The sequence below is a fragment of the Phalacrocorax carbo genome, chromosome 16 (assembly GCF_963921805.1).
Source record: "Phalacrocorax carbo chromosome 16, bPhaCar2.1, whole genome shotgun sequence".
Classification (NCBI taxonomy): domain Eukaryota; kingdom Metazoa; phylum Chordata; class Aves; order Suliformes; family Phalacrocoracidae; genus Phalacrocorax; species Phalacrocorax carbo.
The window spans coordinates 14,528,299-14,545,262 of NC_087528.1; the positions used below are offsets into that span (position 1 = coordinate 14,528,299).

At 45.8% G+C, this 16,964-nt stretch overlaps 1 long non-coding RNA gene across 1 annotated transcript in view; it reads left to right on the forward strand.

Annotated features, from left to right (window-relative positions):
* Positions 1-1,735: 1,735 nt before the first annotated feature.
* Positions 1,736-16,964, forward strand: part of LOC135316014 (uncharacterized) — a 57,704-nt gene continuing 42,475 nt past the window's right edge. Inside the window, exon 1 of the long non-coding RNA XR_010375490.1 lies at positions 1,736-1,908. This is a non-coding gene — a long non-coding RNA (uncharacterized LOC135316014). The remainder of the gene's footprint in view (positions 1,909-16,964) is intronic.

Here is a 16,964-nt window from a genome sequence, read left to right on the forward strand (position 1 = left end):
ATCTCTCCCACCCTGAAAGACTGATACGACAGATGGAGCCCAGAGTCATGGACTGGGTGAACTCAAAGGACATTTTTATGGGCATTTTACAGGGAAGGTCCATAGACTAAGGGAATGATGTCTGTGTATGATGTCAAAGGATGGGAAGGGGAGGGGTGGTGGTTGGTAAGGTTATATTGGATGGTATGGGACCTGGGCATGGTGTAAATGGTATGGAATAAGGGGTGGAGAATGTGTGCTAGTTTTGGCTGAGAAGGGGCTAATTCTCCTCACTGTGGTGCCTGTGGTGGTCGGGGACCTTTCCAGCTTCCCACGCTCTGCCACGCTGGGCAGGAGGCTGGGAGGGGCGGGGCCACGGCCGGGGCAGCTGACCCCAACTGGCCAATGGGACGTTCATTCCATACCATGTGACACCGTGCCCAGTACATTAAGGGGGGCAGTTTGCGGCTCACGGGCGCCACGGCGTCGGGTCGGTGGGCGGTGAGTGGCTGCGTCACGTGCGGTTTGTTTCGGTGGTTCATCCCCCTTCCCCCCTCTGCCCCCCCTCAGGTTTCATGCCTCTCATTGTTTTTCCTTTCCATTGCATGTTGTTTTTTTTTTTAATTATTAAACTGTTCTTATCTCAGCCTGCGAGCGTTACCCTTCTGATTCTCTCCCCATCCCACCGGTGGGGGAGCGAGCGAGCGACTGTGTGGGGCTGAGTTGCCGGCTAAACCACGACATCTGCCGAGCTCCTTCCCCAAACTGCTGGCAGCCTTACATTTTTGCTGAAGACTGTATAAATAATTCAAAATGTACAAGGATAATTTCCACACCAAAGGTGCCACCCCTAAAAGATATTGGTCGTTCTCACCGGGCCCTGGCAGCCCTTTCACAGACACCCCAACGCTGGGGCTCTGCGCCTGCCTAGCCTCCCAAAAATCCAAACGTTCCCATTCTCGGCTGAGTCGCATTTTCGCCGAGACAGCCGCCGAAATCCCAAACGTCGCAGGATGGCTCCCACACCAAAGGGGCCACTGCCAAAGGCTATTGCCGGGCCTCACCGGCCTCCGGCACCGCACGCGCAGGCACACCAACGCTGGGGCTGTAGCGACGTTTTGCCACGCTCGCTTCTGCAGGCCACGTAGCGACGCTCCGCGCTCCGCAGTGATGGCCTCGGGGGCGGGGCAGCGAAGGCACAGCCCTTAGCCTCAGGTCCTGCCCCCTCGCGAGAGCCCGGCGATGGTGGTGCTGATACCCATAGCCGCGCTCTTCCTGCCTGGCCCCGCCCCCTGGCCATGGCCCAGAGGGTGGTACCAGCAGCCCTCCGTAGCAACAGGCCCCACCCCCTGGCAACGGTCTACAGGGGCAGGGCCAGCAGCCCCCTTAGCTACTGGCCCCGCCCCCTGGCCATGGCCCAGAGGGTGGTACCAGCAGCCCTCCGTAGCAACAGGCCCCACCCCCTGGCAACGGTCTATAGGGGCAGGGCCAGCAGCCCCCTTAGCTACTGGCCCCGCCCCCTGGCAACGGCCCGGGGGGCGGTGCCGGCTCCCACCCCGTAGCGACAGGCCCCGCCCCCTGGCAACGGCCCGAGCCTGTGTTTGCTCCGCTCGGGGGGGGGGGCTCGGTTTGGGTGTTTTCTCTCCCCCCCCCTCCCGCGCCGGGAGCTCCAGGCGGCTCCCGTACGGCTCCCGGGGCCTTCCCCCCTCGGGGGGCTCGGCCCGCCCCTTTCGCGGGGCGCTGTGGGAAGGGCGGGGCGGGGCCCGGGGGTCGCAGAGCCCCAGCCGGGGCTCGGGCAGCTCTCGCTGCCCCCGGGCTCCTCTGGCGCCGGGGCTCCCGTGTTCCCTCGGGCGGTCGCAGCTCTGGGGCTGTCTCAGCCCCCCGGGCAGGCGTGCTCTGGCGTTTAGAGAAGCGGAGGCGTTGCCTGAGGTAAGGCTTCCAGAGCTTGGCGCTCTTTGGCAGCAGCTGTACTAGAAAGGTCCCTTGTGGCCTGCTTTGCTTTTTTTCTCCCGGGATGCTGTTTTGGGCGCTGAGGGGGCGGTGAGGCGGTTTAGTGGTATGGTGTTCTGTTTGGGGTTCGGTTTTTGCTTTGCGGGTTGTGCACTTTATTTTGCTGGAATTCCTGTCTTTACTGAAGCTGGAACCTTGTTGTTTTTCACTAGTTGTGCCATCTACTGTTGCAGTCGTTAACTTGGTCTCTCAATAGGCCTGCTGGTGAGATGCTGTCGTCGGGGTTAGGGTGAGTATGTTGCCTGCATCTGGGTATGGAGCCTTATCGTTTCTCAGGAGAGCAGGTGGGATGTCAGGCGCAGGGGTCGCCTTGTCTCTCTGGTTCTCTAGGTGGAATAGGTGGCGGCGGCCACGACATCCAGCCTCATTAGAGCATGGGCGAGCAGAAGTTCACGGTGCTTCCGAGGAGGCTGTCTACAGCCAGTTTCAATCCAAATTGGGATTTTGCTTTTCTAACTGCATCTCTGCACACTCTGGCTATGCCCGTGTAGTTCTTGGCGGATAACCTTCCACTTCTCCATTTCTGGTGTGCTTCCCTTTTGGATTTGAGTAGACCCAGTGTAGCTGTACGCTTCTACGGGAGAACTTATCTTGGGCCGCATACCTCCGGGACACAGGGCTCTACCCACCCTGGGGACAGTGATGCACAGACATCAATATGATGGATGCAAAATGTCCGTCTATTTGGCTGCGTCACACGCTGATATAGCTCTTGCGGTTCCTGTTCCCGCCACTCCTATGGGGAGGAGTCTATCTTTCCGTCACATCCCGTAATCTTCCGGTCGCCGATCCCTGTCTATTCCCCTACAACCCAGGAGATCATGGTTGAGCCATGGGGGCCTCTTGCTCCGCTTACTTCCCTTTCCTTTGTAGGGGATAAATTGGCTTTGTGCTTCCAATGGAGAGTTCTTGAAGAATTCCCAGCTCTCACTAGCTCCTCTGTCTTCCATGGAAGCTTCCCACTGAATCCCTCCCAATTGAGCCCTGAGCGCTCAACTGAGAGCAAACTGAAATTTACTCTTCTAAAATCCAGAACCCTTGTCTTAGAGGTGACCTTCAGCACACTCAGCAGGACCCCGAACTCCACAATATTGTGGTCACTGCAGCCAAGGCTCTCACTAACCAAGACACTACGTGGTTGCTGGCTAAACCACGCAACTTGTCACCAGCCTCATTCCCCTCACATTCTGGATGGGTACCACCAGCTCATATGGATAGGAGTCACTCACACTTGACTGGTGGGCTTTTCACCAGGGCAGAGCATGTTCCTCAAGCTTGGCTGTGGCACCTTTGTGCTTTTCCCCCTGGTGCTCAGCCAGGAGCTCATCACAGCTGCATCTCTCCCAGCACAGCTCACAGTCAGGAATGAAGAGGGAGCTGAGGGGCACCAGCTCCGTGGCACATAACTCTTCTTTTTACCTGCCAGACCTCCAGTGTTGCAGAGAGTTGAAACCACTGCACTGATCCCCTGAGGCCAGACTTTGTGCCTTGAAGGTCAGACCTTCAGGTGGGGGAAATGGTGCAGAGGCCAGGCTTGCTGCCCCTGGTGGATAACAGAAAGGTGGGTATAGGCTTGCCCACTGTGGGGTGGCCAACGATGGCAGGGCCCTGGAAGCCTCTCTCTCTTTCCCCTCCACCTGGTTAATTCCTGTCCTGGACAAAGGGGAGCCATGCACAGCCTTTGGGGCTGGCCCCAGAACCACTTGCACCCTGGTCACTCCAAGTAGTTTCTCCAGCCACAGCCCACCCCATTTGCCTGTAATTGCAGAGACATGTGAACAAGGAGGATGGGCAGATTCAGGATTGCCTCCAGGGCAGGAGCCCACAGCGGAGGGAGGACTGGCCTGGGAAACTCCATGCTCTGCTGAGCTCCTTCCCCAGGCTGCTGGCAGTCCCTGTGTGGACATGAAAAGCTTCTGGGGTTCACTTCCTGCCTTCTTAACAAGTAGCCAGGGCCATCACTGGCTCTCATTAATCCAGGAGTCTCTTGAGCCCCTGCTGTAATCAATGCAGCACAGGGACGTTCAAGAGAAAATGAGAGCTTCCATCATGCTTTGTTTTGTGGCTTTCAAGGTGTGCCAGTGAGTAATGGGGCTCCTTCCACAAGAGCTCTCACCCCAGGCTGGTCTTGTCTCTGCTGCTATGGGATGTCAGGGCTGAACGATGAGGCTTTCTCAAACCCAGGAACTACAGACAAGCTGGTAGTTTTACCAGAGGAGGAACTCTGTTAAGAAGAAAAGGAGGGTAGTTGTTGTAGGCGATTCCCCTCTGAGGGGGACAGTGCCAACCAGACCCATCCCACATGAAAGTCTGCTGCCTCCCTGGAGCTCAGGTCAGAGATGTTACTAGGAAACTCCCTGGTCTGGTACGGCCCTCTCATTACTACCTGCATTTTGTTATGCAGGTGGGCAGTGATGAGGTTGCGGAGAAAAGCCCAAGGGTGATCAAAAGGGGCGTCAGGGCACTGGGGCGACTGGTCGAAGGACTGGGAGAGGAGGCAGTGTTTTCCTCAATCCCATCAGGGGCAGGGAAGAAGAGTACTGAAAGGAAGAGGAAAACTCATGTGATTAACACATGACTCAGAGGCTGGTGCCACTGGTGGAATTTTGGGCGATTTTGATCATGGGGAGGTTTACATGGCACCGGGCCTGCTGGTGGCAGATGGAGTTTGCCTGTCTCAGAGGAGGAAAAGGATTCTTGTACGTGAGTTGGCGCGGTGCATCAAGAGGGCTTTAAACTAGGTTCAAAGGGGGAAGGGGATGTAGCCAGGCCCGCTAGAGAGGAGCCTAGGGGTGGTGGGCCAGGGTTGGGGTGAAACTGATAGCCCAGCTCAAGTGCATCTACACCAGACGCACTAGAAGTGGCCCTGGGCTGCTCCATGGATCAGCAGAGGAGGAAGGAAAGGAAGGAGGCAGATGGAAGGGAATCTAAGCAGGCAGGGTGTCTGAAGGACTCCAAACATCTCTGGCATAAGCCCCAAAAGGTATGGTAATCCCCATTCTGGCCCTGAAACCAGTTACCCTGGAGTCAAAGCAAGTTACTACAAGAGAAAAGAGTGCACTTGTGCTTGCAGCCCAGAAAGCCCACTGTATCCTGGGCTGCTTCAAAAGAAGTGTGGCCAGCACGTTGAGGGTGATTCTTCCCCTCTACTTCGCTCTGGTGAGACCCCACTTGGAGCACTACATCCAGCTCTGGATCCCTCAACACAAGAAGAACATGGAACTGTTGGAGCAGGTCCAGAGGAGGGCAACAAAAATGCTCCCTTCTGCTCTGAAGACTCCCTCTCCATTTCTTCACCACCAACCTCACAGCTCCTGACCACTCCTCAGCTCTGCTCAAGTCCCCACATTTGCAGGGACAGAGGAAGAGAAAACATCCAGATAGCTATGGCTGGTGGAGCAGGTGTGCAGACACATGATGCACACACACACTCTCATACACAATGCATGTGCTCAGGTAGGATGCACACCCATGGTGTGCACACCCACCCAACGTACACCCAATGCACTTCCACCCACACACATACCTGATACACACCTACACACACACCAGCGAAGCGCACTCCCATAGGCGGAGGCAGCCCGCCCCCGGTACTACCTGAGCATCCATGGGGTCGGTGCTGTTGCTGTAGCCCTGCCCGTGATGAGACATCACACCACAAGCCTGCCCCCATAGGCACTGGCGGTGGAGCCAAGGGGTGGGGCCAGTGAGTGGGCCTGACATCATGGGCACAGCGGGGTTACTGTCAATGGCACGCGGAGGGTGAGCCAGGTCCTGCGTACACACAGATTTACAACAATAATGATATATGTGGTCACTGGAATGACATTCCAGTGGTATGAAATGGAATGAAAGTGGTATGAAATGGTATGAAGTGGAATGAAATTCCTGAGGTAAGGATTTCAGAGCTTGGCACTCTTTGGCAGCATCTGTACTAGAAAGGTCCCTTGTAGGACCTTTCTAGTACTAGAAAGGTCCCACGGAGAGGATAAGTTGTGATTTGAGAGGGTTTTGAAGGCGTATGATTCACCTTCAGGTTGGAATCTGTATGGAAATTCTTAGCTTGGGGTCAGTATAACCACCTCTGGCATGCAGTGGGCATATTTCTTTCAGGCACCAAATGTAGGCTGGCCTACCTCTGAACTGTAAACTTCAGTGCTCTGCTAGGCTCTCTGCACTTTTACAAGCAGCAGTCTACCTAAACAAGAAATAAAGGCTTGAGCTTGTCCTTCCAGCCAGGCTAGCAAGCCTGCCGCACTTAGAAAGAGGCTCCGGTACCCGGCTGGGACGCTGGCACGCGCTGGCAGCAGCATGGTCCCAGCACAGGAGCAGGGGCTGGATCAGAGGACTTGAACACTCGCCACAGGGCGGAGAGCAGACCAAATCTAGAAACACCCAAAACATGAGCTGTCACAAGCCCAGGTTATTTTCCTGCGAGGATCCTTCTTCCCCTCCAGCAGAGGATATATTCTGTCAGAGCAGCTGGACAGGCTGGGCAAGGATTTCTCAAGGCAAATCAACGCAAAGCCTAGTACTTGGACCACTGAGTACTGCTCTGAATTCAGCCTCGGTGATTAAACTAGATAAAGGTTGCAATCCAACTTTACTTGTTTCCTGACCCTAGATTGGAATTGAAAGTCGGGGCAGCTTTGCCTTAACTTCTAGCTAAATTCCAATACTTTCAATAAATTCTGTCCACAAACAAATATTTTAAGCATAACATGCCAAATATCTTCTAAATAGATCAAAACAATTTTCCCTGAGAATAGTGGTTCTTCATTCACCCAGGAAAAAAAAAAAGCAAGATTATTGGTTAAAGGATGATGAAAAAGGAACATCATATTAACTGAAATAAATATGAGGTTTCTGTTCAACTCAGAATAGTTATGATTTCTGACAACATCAATAACACTAAAAGTGCAGCTTTAAGCTATTCAATAAAAATTATGCTGTTTTAAAAAAGCAGTATTTGAGACAAAAGCTACATACTAAACAATAAGATTTACACAAATAACTTCTGCGTTTCTATCATCACACAAATAGGGTCATGCATTGATGTGTATAAGCCATAAAAGCATATAAGCATAAAAGTTGATGAAGCAGTCCCAATAACAGAGAGATGGCTAACAAGTTTGTCTTACCATTGGCAATTTTATCTCAAATAGCCCATTTCACATTCTGACTTCTGTCTGTATTAATGAATATAGACAGCATATTCACTACAAGCCAAAACTGCAACTTCTTGCAAGGGCAAGAATTAGCTATAAAAATGTCACTTGTTTACATGAAGCACGTCATCCATTTTCAAATGAAAAATTGCGGAAATGCCAGCAATTTTGTACACTTCCAGGATAAAACTTCACAACTTTTCACTTTCAAATAGCATTTTAAAGTCAAATTTAATTTTATAAAAAATAAAGGGGCAAAAAGAATTCTTTCAGTCAAGTATTCCTAAATTTTTTCCCATGACTGGTATTACTCAAAATGCCCTTAAAAAACAGTTTCAGATTGATTCGTTTTTCTTAATTTCTTCTTACTTTCCTTTTGTTTCAGCAGTCATCCAAAAAAGTCCATTATTTGCCCAGTTCTGTTCTGCTGTACTTAACACTTTTACGGTGCTCTCAGGACCTGGATACAGGACAGCATACCAATCACTACTTGCCACACACTGAATAGTTTGCATGTTTAAGTCAGCGGGACCTCAAATTGCTCCCTGGTTCAGAGGGGTCACTGACCCGCAGCTGAGGCTGTGCTGTATGATAAGCATTCGTAGTAGCAACCTACTCTCAAAGGTAGAAGCTATGTCTAATTGTGAGCGTAGCTATAGTCAGAATGCAGTGTAATATATACCAGATCATAGAGGTTTTTCAATGCAAGTTGTTTGAATTATTCTTGGCATTCAACCTTTTTGGCAAGTTTTGCATTATTCTGTCCATGAACACTGAGGTGCTGCAGATAGCGATAAGTACTTATACCTTATATTCAAAATATTTTAGCTTGCTATTTGATCCACCTGCCACACCCAGATGATTTTACTGATGGGCTCATGTTAAATGATTCCTATAACACTGCTGAGCACTTTTTCCCTGTCTCTGTACTTCACTGAATTTTTACCTTATGTATTACACTAGATTCCTTGGTTTTGCAGAGACCTGACTTAAACTAAAGATCCGTCATGTCATCTTGCATGTTTTCAACAGAAGGATTCCTCCTTGTCATGCTAGGGTAACAGTGGATTAGTTGTACCTCACCTTGGGGAACAAAAAGGACAGGATTTCAGAATATTTGGAATAGATTTGTGGACCACTGCTTCTATGCTTAACATGTATGGAGACTACTTCAAGGTTGGACAATGAATCTTCATGTTGTAATCTACTGCCATTGGTTTATCAAACAGCTCTCCTCATCCCAATTTTTGTAACAATATAAATAAAATCTTTTGTTAAATGTCCATAAAGAACAACATCCTTTAAATCTGACCGTTAATATTCAGAAAAGAGCAACATAGCAAGATGTAATTTAAATCAGCAATATTCCATAAAAAGATATTTCAATTTTAAAAAGTCAGTCTCCATCATGGAGACAGCAAATGCAACACCATGAGTCCCATGAAAATCTTGGAAAGATTTGATCACAGGAATTGTGGTTTTGCCTCCTTCTGCCTTCTCTTTGTTGTCCTTATTTTCTGCCTGACTTTATCTAATTCCTTAATCTCAGCTTTGAGAATGTGTGTTATTTGCATCTTACATATATAATACAATGGCAAACCACTCTTCTTAGTTCTTACTTGAACTCTTCCTTAGCTCATATTATCTATTACAGTTCAATTATGCCTTAAAAAGTTTTAAGCAGAAAACCCACAACTTGCTTAGAACTGAATTCTAGCATTTAATTCAGCTTTTTTCCTCACAAATGTAGTAGCCATTAATCATCACAGAAAGCACGTTTTTGCTCTCTCTAGACTAAACGATTCTGTAGCGCCATCTAGTGAGATGACATCACTAGCTGTGATGGAATTTTCAACTCCCAATCAATATTAATTAGCCACCTCCTGTTTTGGAGAACATAACAAGTTTCAAGATTGTCATTTAAATCCAAACGACCAGTTCATGATATGCAGTGGTGCAAGGTGTCATGGGAACCCTTTTTGGAAGGCCTACGTTCTGCGCTCAGAATGGAACAGATCCATTGCCTGTATGGAGATGGAAGAGTGCCTTGACCATCTCCTTCCTCTCTCCTTGAGAGGAAACTGGAAAACGCAGTGGTACCCGCTAGTTCTTCAGCAGCCCGCTGCAGCAGCAGTGCTGTCATCTCACTGGGTGCAGCAATTACTGGTGTCACGGAGGAAGCAGAGGAGGAGCCTCTTGAACGTCAGGACAAGAGGCACGCGCAATCTTGTCTGGCATGGCTAGTCCAAAAAGGTATGCTTACAAAAGCATCTGGAAGGCTGGTATTGCTTCCTGTGTTGCCACACAATAAGAGCGCTCAGATTAAACTCAGTAAAAATTCAGTTTTAGGTTGTTTGTTGTACATTTTACTCATGCAACTTTGTGCAGGTTTACAATAAAATCTAAAAAGCCACCTACAGGAATCTAAAGTTTGCATACAGAATGAGTATGTACAGTATTCAATTGCTGCTTCTTTCTTGCTGCAGGTTCTCGGCATCACTCATTAAAAGCCATGAATATTGAGCTTCTGTCACTACCAAAAATGGAAAAGTAAATTGAACAAAGGCCTGAAAATTCCATCCTATTACTCCAAACAAGTAACGGACTTGTTCTTTTTCTCATAAAAGACCCTTTTTCTCAGAAAAGGGTCCATGATTTGGTTAATGAGACCCTTCAATTCCAGCAGCTTTCATCTATCGGCAGCCTAACACGCGAGGTCTACCAGGAAACTGAAGAAAAGTTCTTTAGTGCTTAAGTCTGAAGAAAAATTCCTCCTGAACTCTCGTGGTGACCAGCTTATTGCACGAAGTATGAAATATGATTATCCTTCTCTTCGCTTCTATAACTACCAAGTTTTATCAATAGTCCAGAAATCTTATTTTAATGGGGGGTTTGTTTGTTCCAATCACCCTCCAACTAAGCCAGTGAAAAAAGATTTCAGCATAAGCTGATTTTTAGTTGCTTAGGATAGGCACAGTAAGGATACACCTGTTTAGGGAAGACATTTACCCTTTTTACTAAACAAGACAAAGCACTCCAAACATTTAAATGATTCTAACTACCCAGGAGCAAGTTCCTTGAGAGATCCGCACAAGGATAACATATCAAGAGAACCCATAACGATGTGTCTTTCTCAGGCTGCTTACCAACTAAGAAACACATCTGTGATGGACAGTGACATAAGTGTCAGGGGAGGTGGTGGAATAGCTGTCCCTTGGAGATGTTCTAACTCAGCTGTCCCTGAACTACCTGACCCAGCCTCACACTTGGCCATACTTCAAGCAAGGGGCTGGGACCCGATGAGCTCAGCCTAACAAAAATGTACACACTGGTAGAATCATAGAATGTCCTGAGTCAGGAGGGACCCACAGGAATCATCAAGTCCAGCTCCTCTTCCTGCACAGGACAACCCTAAATTCACACCATGTCTCTGAGGGTATTGTCCACATGCTTCTTGAATAGCGTCAGGCTTGGTGCTGTAATGCCTCCCGGGTAATAAGTTCCCTCCTTCTCTTTCCCAATCCCAAAACATCAAAGCAGTAGTCTTTGGGAAAGGTAGAGTAACAGAAACAGGAAGAGGTTATTACAAATGTAGAAATCAAAACTTTACTGGAATTTATACCAATCTTTCAGCTTTTGAAAATCAGAGATGACTTCAGACCAAAGCACCATCATGATTAAACTAAACGCTACTGGTGGCGGAAAGCAGGCCGCATGCTTTGTACGAGCCATTCGGTAGCTCTCAGGGGAAATGAACTACCCAGTATACAAATTTAAAGAATCCAGGCTGCATCTCTCCTTTATATGTTGTAATCACTTCTTTAATCACTTCTTCCACAAGTTCCCACATACACACCTTTAAATTAGTTACTTTTGCTTAGAAGCTGAGCACGTACATGCACCCCCGTCATTAAATGAACAATGTGATCATTTCGTGCTTATATTCGTGTCACGTTTGGATACCTTTCTGTGCTGCTTCGCATTCGAGACCACACATGCCTAGTGTAAACTTCTGCTTTCCTTTTGATGGATTTCTGACATTCTGCTCATTAGTGTACTACCTGGCTGCTTATCAGTCGTGTTCTCAAGCTCCCTGTACTCCCACTGCACAGCTACAAAAACCACCAGATTATTTTCAGGCCTACAGCTACAGAAATCATACAGCACTGTATTGATTCATTACTATTAAGACAACCCAGTCAATAAAAGGCTCCACAGCATGGTACTTCCTAACTGTGTATTAAAGCCTAAAGATGACATGTCAGTAGGAATCTTTTCTAGGAAAATGAATAAAATATTCCTCATTCAAGAGGAAAAGGAGGATGCGAGTTGGTATTTTGGAAGCAGCTAAGTTATTTTTCTCCAATTTTTCCTCCACCTGATTAAGGACGAGCAGCTCCCCGAAGATTTGCCCCATATTTAATACTCCTCTTTTCATTTTCAATATTTTGTGTCATTCTTCCCATTTCTATCTCATTGTATAGCATCATGTTCTGTTATATGTATATCTGTACCCATCGAAACGTATTAAATGTTTCCATCAGGAAGGATTTGGCTACACTTCAATACAATAACAGGCTAACTTTCTTCATGTCTTTGAAACCCCATCCATCCATTTACTTGAAATATTTGAAAAGACTGAGATAACATTTGCATTTCTTTGTTCCTGTTATTATAGAGTTTTTAAGTTAATGTGAAGTCTAATTACTTTGTTAGCGAAGCTAGTCTGTACTAGCACTGTGATGCTGAAAGTGACCTAGTAAAACACACAGACTGATAGTTAACTTGGCATTAGAGAACTCTTAGCCAGTGTAAATAGCCCCAATGCTATTATTTCCTCCCTCCCTGAAAACAGGGAGCATACATACATGACAGTGAAGGACCACGAAAAGTCAAAAAAATTGTCACAGAAAGGGACTGAAAACTATCTGAGAGGTGATCTTTGGTCTTAGAAAACTGAAAAACTTGTTCAGGTTTTCAGTCTCCCTGTTAAAGCAGTTTACTGGATGCGGGGAGAGTGTGAGGAAAATAGCCTGCAGAAGGTGTCCAGAGTAACACACTAGATAACATTGCCTGGTGCCACGCCTGGAGACAGCACAGGAGCTTACTGGTCTGACGCAGGAATAAAACCCCTCTGTTCTTCAAAATCTATGAGTATCATGGTAATTATTTCCTGTGAAACGGATGGATGACCCAAACAACTAGTGTAGCGGCATCCATCTTCTGTACTTTTTGTTAAATACATGGAGTCCATTCAGTTACGGCTCCAGCCCTTACTGAAGCAAAGTACATCTTTGAGTTCATGTATTCAGATTGCAGTTAATTTAACAGAGAATTTTACTGAAATTGTGTGAACACATTAAAAAAAGGAATAAAAGATGTTCCTACATTTAATGCTTTAAAAGTTATTCCAATGTGGAGCACAGAAACAGAATCTACCAGTCCACTCTAAAGAGTGAGAGGGTCACATTTTTGTGTATATTCCTGAAAATAATAGCTAGTAGACTATAAAATGAAGAGAGATTTGCACTAAAAGTTGGCGTTCTGTAGGGCATGAAACTCTCATACGAAACTACTGAGATATTTCCTCTGGGAAAGCCCCCTGCACTCCCTATGTGAACTCATTTTCGACAGAAGTTTGTACATTATGCTTCGTTTTCTAGAACAAACCTGAATTATTTCAAAAAAATTGCATTTGTTCAATTCACACAGTAAGTTGTTTGGAAGTGACCCTGGGTTGCAAGTGGTTTATTATGAGCCCCAACTTATATCAACTACTAAAATGAAATTTATGGTTTCCTAGATGGCTCGTAATTTTTTAAACGGAAGGAGCTGAAGCTTTGAAAGCAAGAGGCTGATAGCTGCTGATATTCTTGAGCCATATGCTATACAATGTAATCTAATCGGGTCAAACTTTCCCTGTCTATCCCATGGTTTTCTTTTAGATGGCTGTTTGCTCTCTCTTTTTCTTTTCGTTTCATGAATGCTACGAAAAGCCTACAATATCTATTGAAAATTCAACGCTGTTATTTTCAGATTTTAGCTAAGGCTGGAGTGACTAAGCACAGAAAATAAATGTGTTTGCCAAGTTCCGTCTTTAGTTTCAGATAGCCAAGGTTTTGCCAGACTGGGGTTTGGGTTATTCTTTTATTCAGAAACATTGTTCAACTCAAGTGTTAAAAATAGAGAGGATGAAAACATAATTTTAAATCAAATTTAGTATATCCAAAAAGATCAAATCCTACCAGTGCATAAACCTTCTGGCAGAAGTTCTCATAATTACAATTACAAGCATTTAATTAGGTTTATAAAGCAGTCTAAAAGAAAATAAACATCCCTCAACAGTGTAGTGAGTATTGGGTAGGCAAAGAATCAGGTAACGGCATATATCAGTAGTTTATATACAGCCAGAGACAAGCACAGGCCATCCCGTTTATGGGTCCTCATAGATATTCATTACTACATGGCTGCCGAGAGAGAGCCCTGAAGGTAAGTCAGTAAGCATCACTTGCAGTTAAAATCTTGAAAAACATTCTCTGATTCTCTTTTATTCCAATATCTTAATTCAAATATGAAATTTAGTGAAACAATCCTAACCAGAACACTTTGGTCAGTTTTTCCAGTTCTGCACTACAATCTGCTTTCATTCCTACGATGGGGTGTCTGTAACCTGACTACAGTAAAAGCAGTATCTGGGTCTAGCAAAGACAAAATGCTCTTTGCAAGTATGAGAGGGCCCCCCACAGGAGGGCATCAGCCTTGTTTCCTCACACAAAATTTCATTTAAAAAAAGACACGGAAAAAATTCATAGCATTTTGCCAAGTAGTTCCATTCCTATATAGGTCTGAGAAAACAAATACATTGTAAATAGAGTTATGCCCTATCTCCCTGAGGAACAAAGTAATAAATCAAATTAGAAAATAAAACTGGAAAGTCTTGTTACTGTCTGGCTTTTTAAAGAACACTACTGTTGGCATCCAGGACTTCCCAGTCACGTGGTACCACGAAATGGCACGCAAACTTCAAGACTCCAGAGGAGCTGAGTAGCCAAAGCCACCTTGCTCTGTTATTTTCTTTAATGAACAACATTATCAAAGCCAGAAAAATATGACAGCGCCTGACAGTGTGGGTGGTGACAGAAAAATATGAAGAAAAGTATTCTAAGGGTTTTTTCTTTTCTTTTTCCCCTAATGTCCCATAAAACACATCCATATACTGCATTTATTTAAAGGCTGGTGATCAAAATTAGTCAACATGGTAGCTCGCAACAACCTAACCAGGATATTTATAGAGAGTGGTTCCCTGAAGAGACCAGAAACGTGTCCTAGTGCCTTTGCTTTATCGTTAGGCTGCAAAAGTTCTGAGCAGCGTTTAATCAAAGCCAATTAGGATAATACAGCTTACTGCCCAGTGCCTCGGTGGCTGCATGACCAACACAGAGTGGGAAAATGAAGAGACAGAACAAGTACAACAGTGAAAGGAGGCGAGTCCTGCAGTTCTGCAGGCTGTCACTGAGGCCCCCTGACCTGCGGCAGCGCGGCAGTGGGCACTGTGAATTCACTGCTTGCTGCAGGGCGCTCCATGACGCTGTAACGGTGCAACAACAGTAATAAAGCACCGTCTAATATAACAGCCGTGCAGGTGCTCACGCTGCCATCCCCACCGAACACTAACCCCGTGCTGCCACTGAACTGGTCCACAGTGCAAGCCCCTTTCCAGGTTCTCTTCTACATGGATTTCAGCTCTTTACCCACCTCTAGAATCTTTGTGCCTCCACCTACTGTAGCCCAGGAGTTCACAACTGATGGTGCAGTGCCCAGAAGCGAGGCCTCTAGTCTTGCCAATAACACAGGGGGAGGTGTTCCTCATAACCAATACCTTAACTGCTTTCTCTGAAAGACGTTTCAGGTACATACAAGAGAACTAGGAAACGCCTGTGCAGCCTCAGTTCTGCCTTCTCATGAGTAGGTACTGTGACACGTAGCTAAAATTTACCCATGAGGCGATCACACGCTCTTGTGCCCTACAAGTCCCCTGCCTCACTCCTTGAGATCCAGCCCCAAAGGACAACGAAGAATAGATGTTACGTTGACAAATGCAGCTACTCCCACAACTGCTCATGTGTGGGCGTGGTAGTGCATAAACATACACACACAACAGCGCTTCTGAACCACAGTCAGAAAAGCTGAGCCTTAGCAAGATTTAGTCCATCTTTAAAGTCAGGGATTCATTATTTTTTAGTATCACTGACTTCTCAATAATTTATGAAATACTTATCAAAATTTGATATGCCCTTCATGAATATTTTCCTTATAAAGGTGGGCAATAAATACATGCTCCTTTGGAAGAATCTGGTGCTGTGTACACCAAACACAAGGATATTACAGCTGTTTCAGGATTAAGGTCTACAAGTGGTAGGAGGTAACACGCAGGCAGAGCAGGCATTCTAAACCGGAAAACTTTGTCCTCATGCATTTGGCTATGTGCAGGCAACACTCAGGTTCAGTTATCATCACCGCTTACAGAGGAAGCTTCCTAGAGTTACGGAAAGTCGTCACTTCCTTACAGAAACATGAAAAGGCAGCAGAGCTGCCAGCAAGGCTCTCGCCTACCAGCTACCACATGTGAGCAACTTCCACTTCTCAGTTTGCTCCTTCGTGTCCACCCACATGTTTGACAAAGGCAGCCTGCATCTGCAGTACTTGTGCTTTGAACCGTCTCTTTCAAACTGTACTGTCTGTGTTGCAACTTGACTCGTGTGAGAACGACCGCTAAAATGTTGTCACATCACTTCCGCTTAAGTTTGATTCCTAGAACTTTTGCACAGTATAAAATGATCTCGGAATGAAAGATTGCATTTGCCATCTTATTTTTGACAACATGAAACATTTCAATTGCATTCACACACACAAAAAATACCTGTGATAACTATAGCAGTTCCTTACTTGGAAAAGTAATATTAGAAAGAAAACACTCAGAACACTTATCCCTTTCAGCTCAGCAGCTACATTTTCACCGTGTAATCTACCCACATCACATGCACCACCATCAAATGGACAGCCGCTGGCCCACAAACCTATAAATAACTCTTTCAGAACGCTTATTTAGAAACTATGAAACAACATGATTATAGGCAACATCGCATTTCTTATGCTAAAGATTGCTTTTTGAAAGCTGCACCAGCTTACATAGCCAAGGACAAAGCCAGAATCTGATAGAACTCTGCAGCTAGATCTAATATCTTTAACACTCCATTCTATTTTGAACTTTGCTTTTCTTCTTCAAATTAAGTCCTCTGTTTATAAACAAGATCTAAATCCCTCCTGGCGTTAATCAATAAGCACAAAATACAAACCCAAAGAAGAGAAAGGACCTCCAAAGCTGATATTCGCTCAAAACCTGGAGCGGTTGTCATGGAAATCATACTCTTTTGATCCATAAATAGCATTGAAGTAACATGAATATTTGAACCAGGTCCAGTCAGTTTGAAATCAGAAAATAAGAGGAAATGAAAATGACAGAAGGAAAAAGGGGTGACAAAAATCTCCCCAAAAGTTACATTTGCCTCTCCTTTTCAAACTTTCTTCCTAAGTCTGTGTTTTACTAAAAACTTCATTTTAATCTTTGTTTAATGAAAATCTGAAGTGCTGAAGAGGCAGAAGATTTAACAAAGAGAGCAGCATTGTTAAATACTGCATAAAATAACTGTACTATCTGTGTGAACGCTGCGTAGTTATTAGTTGTACATAGTCAAGAAAACATCATTGTACCTGAACATGTCTGCATCTAAACTTGTGAATACATAA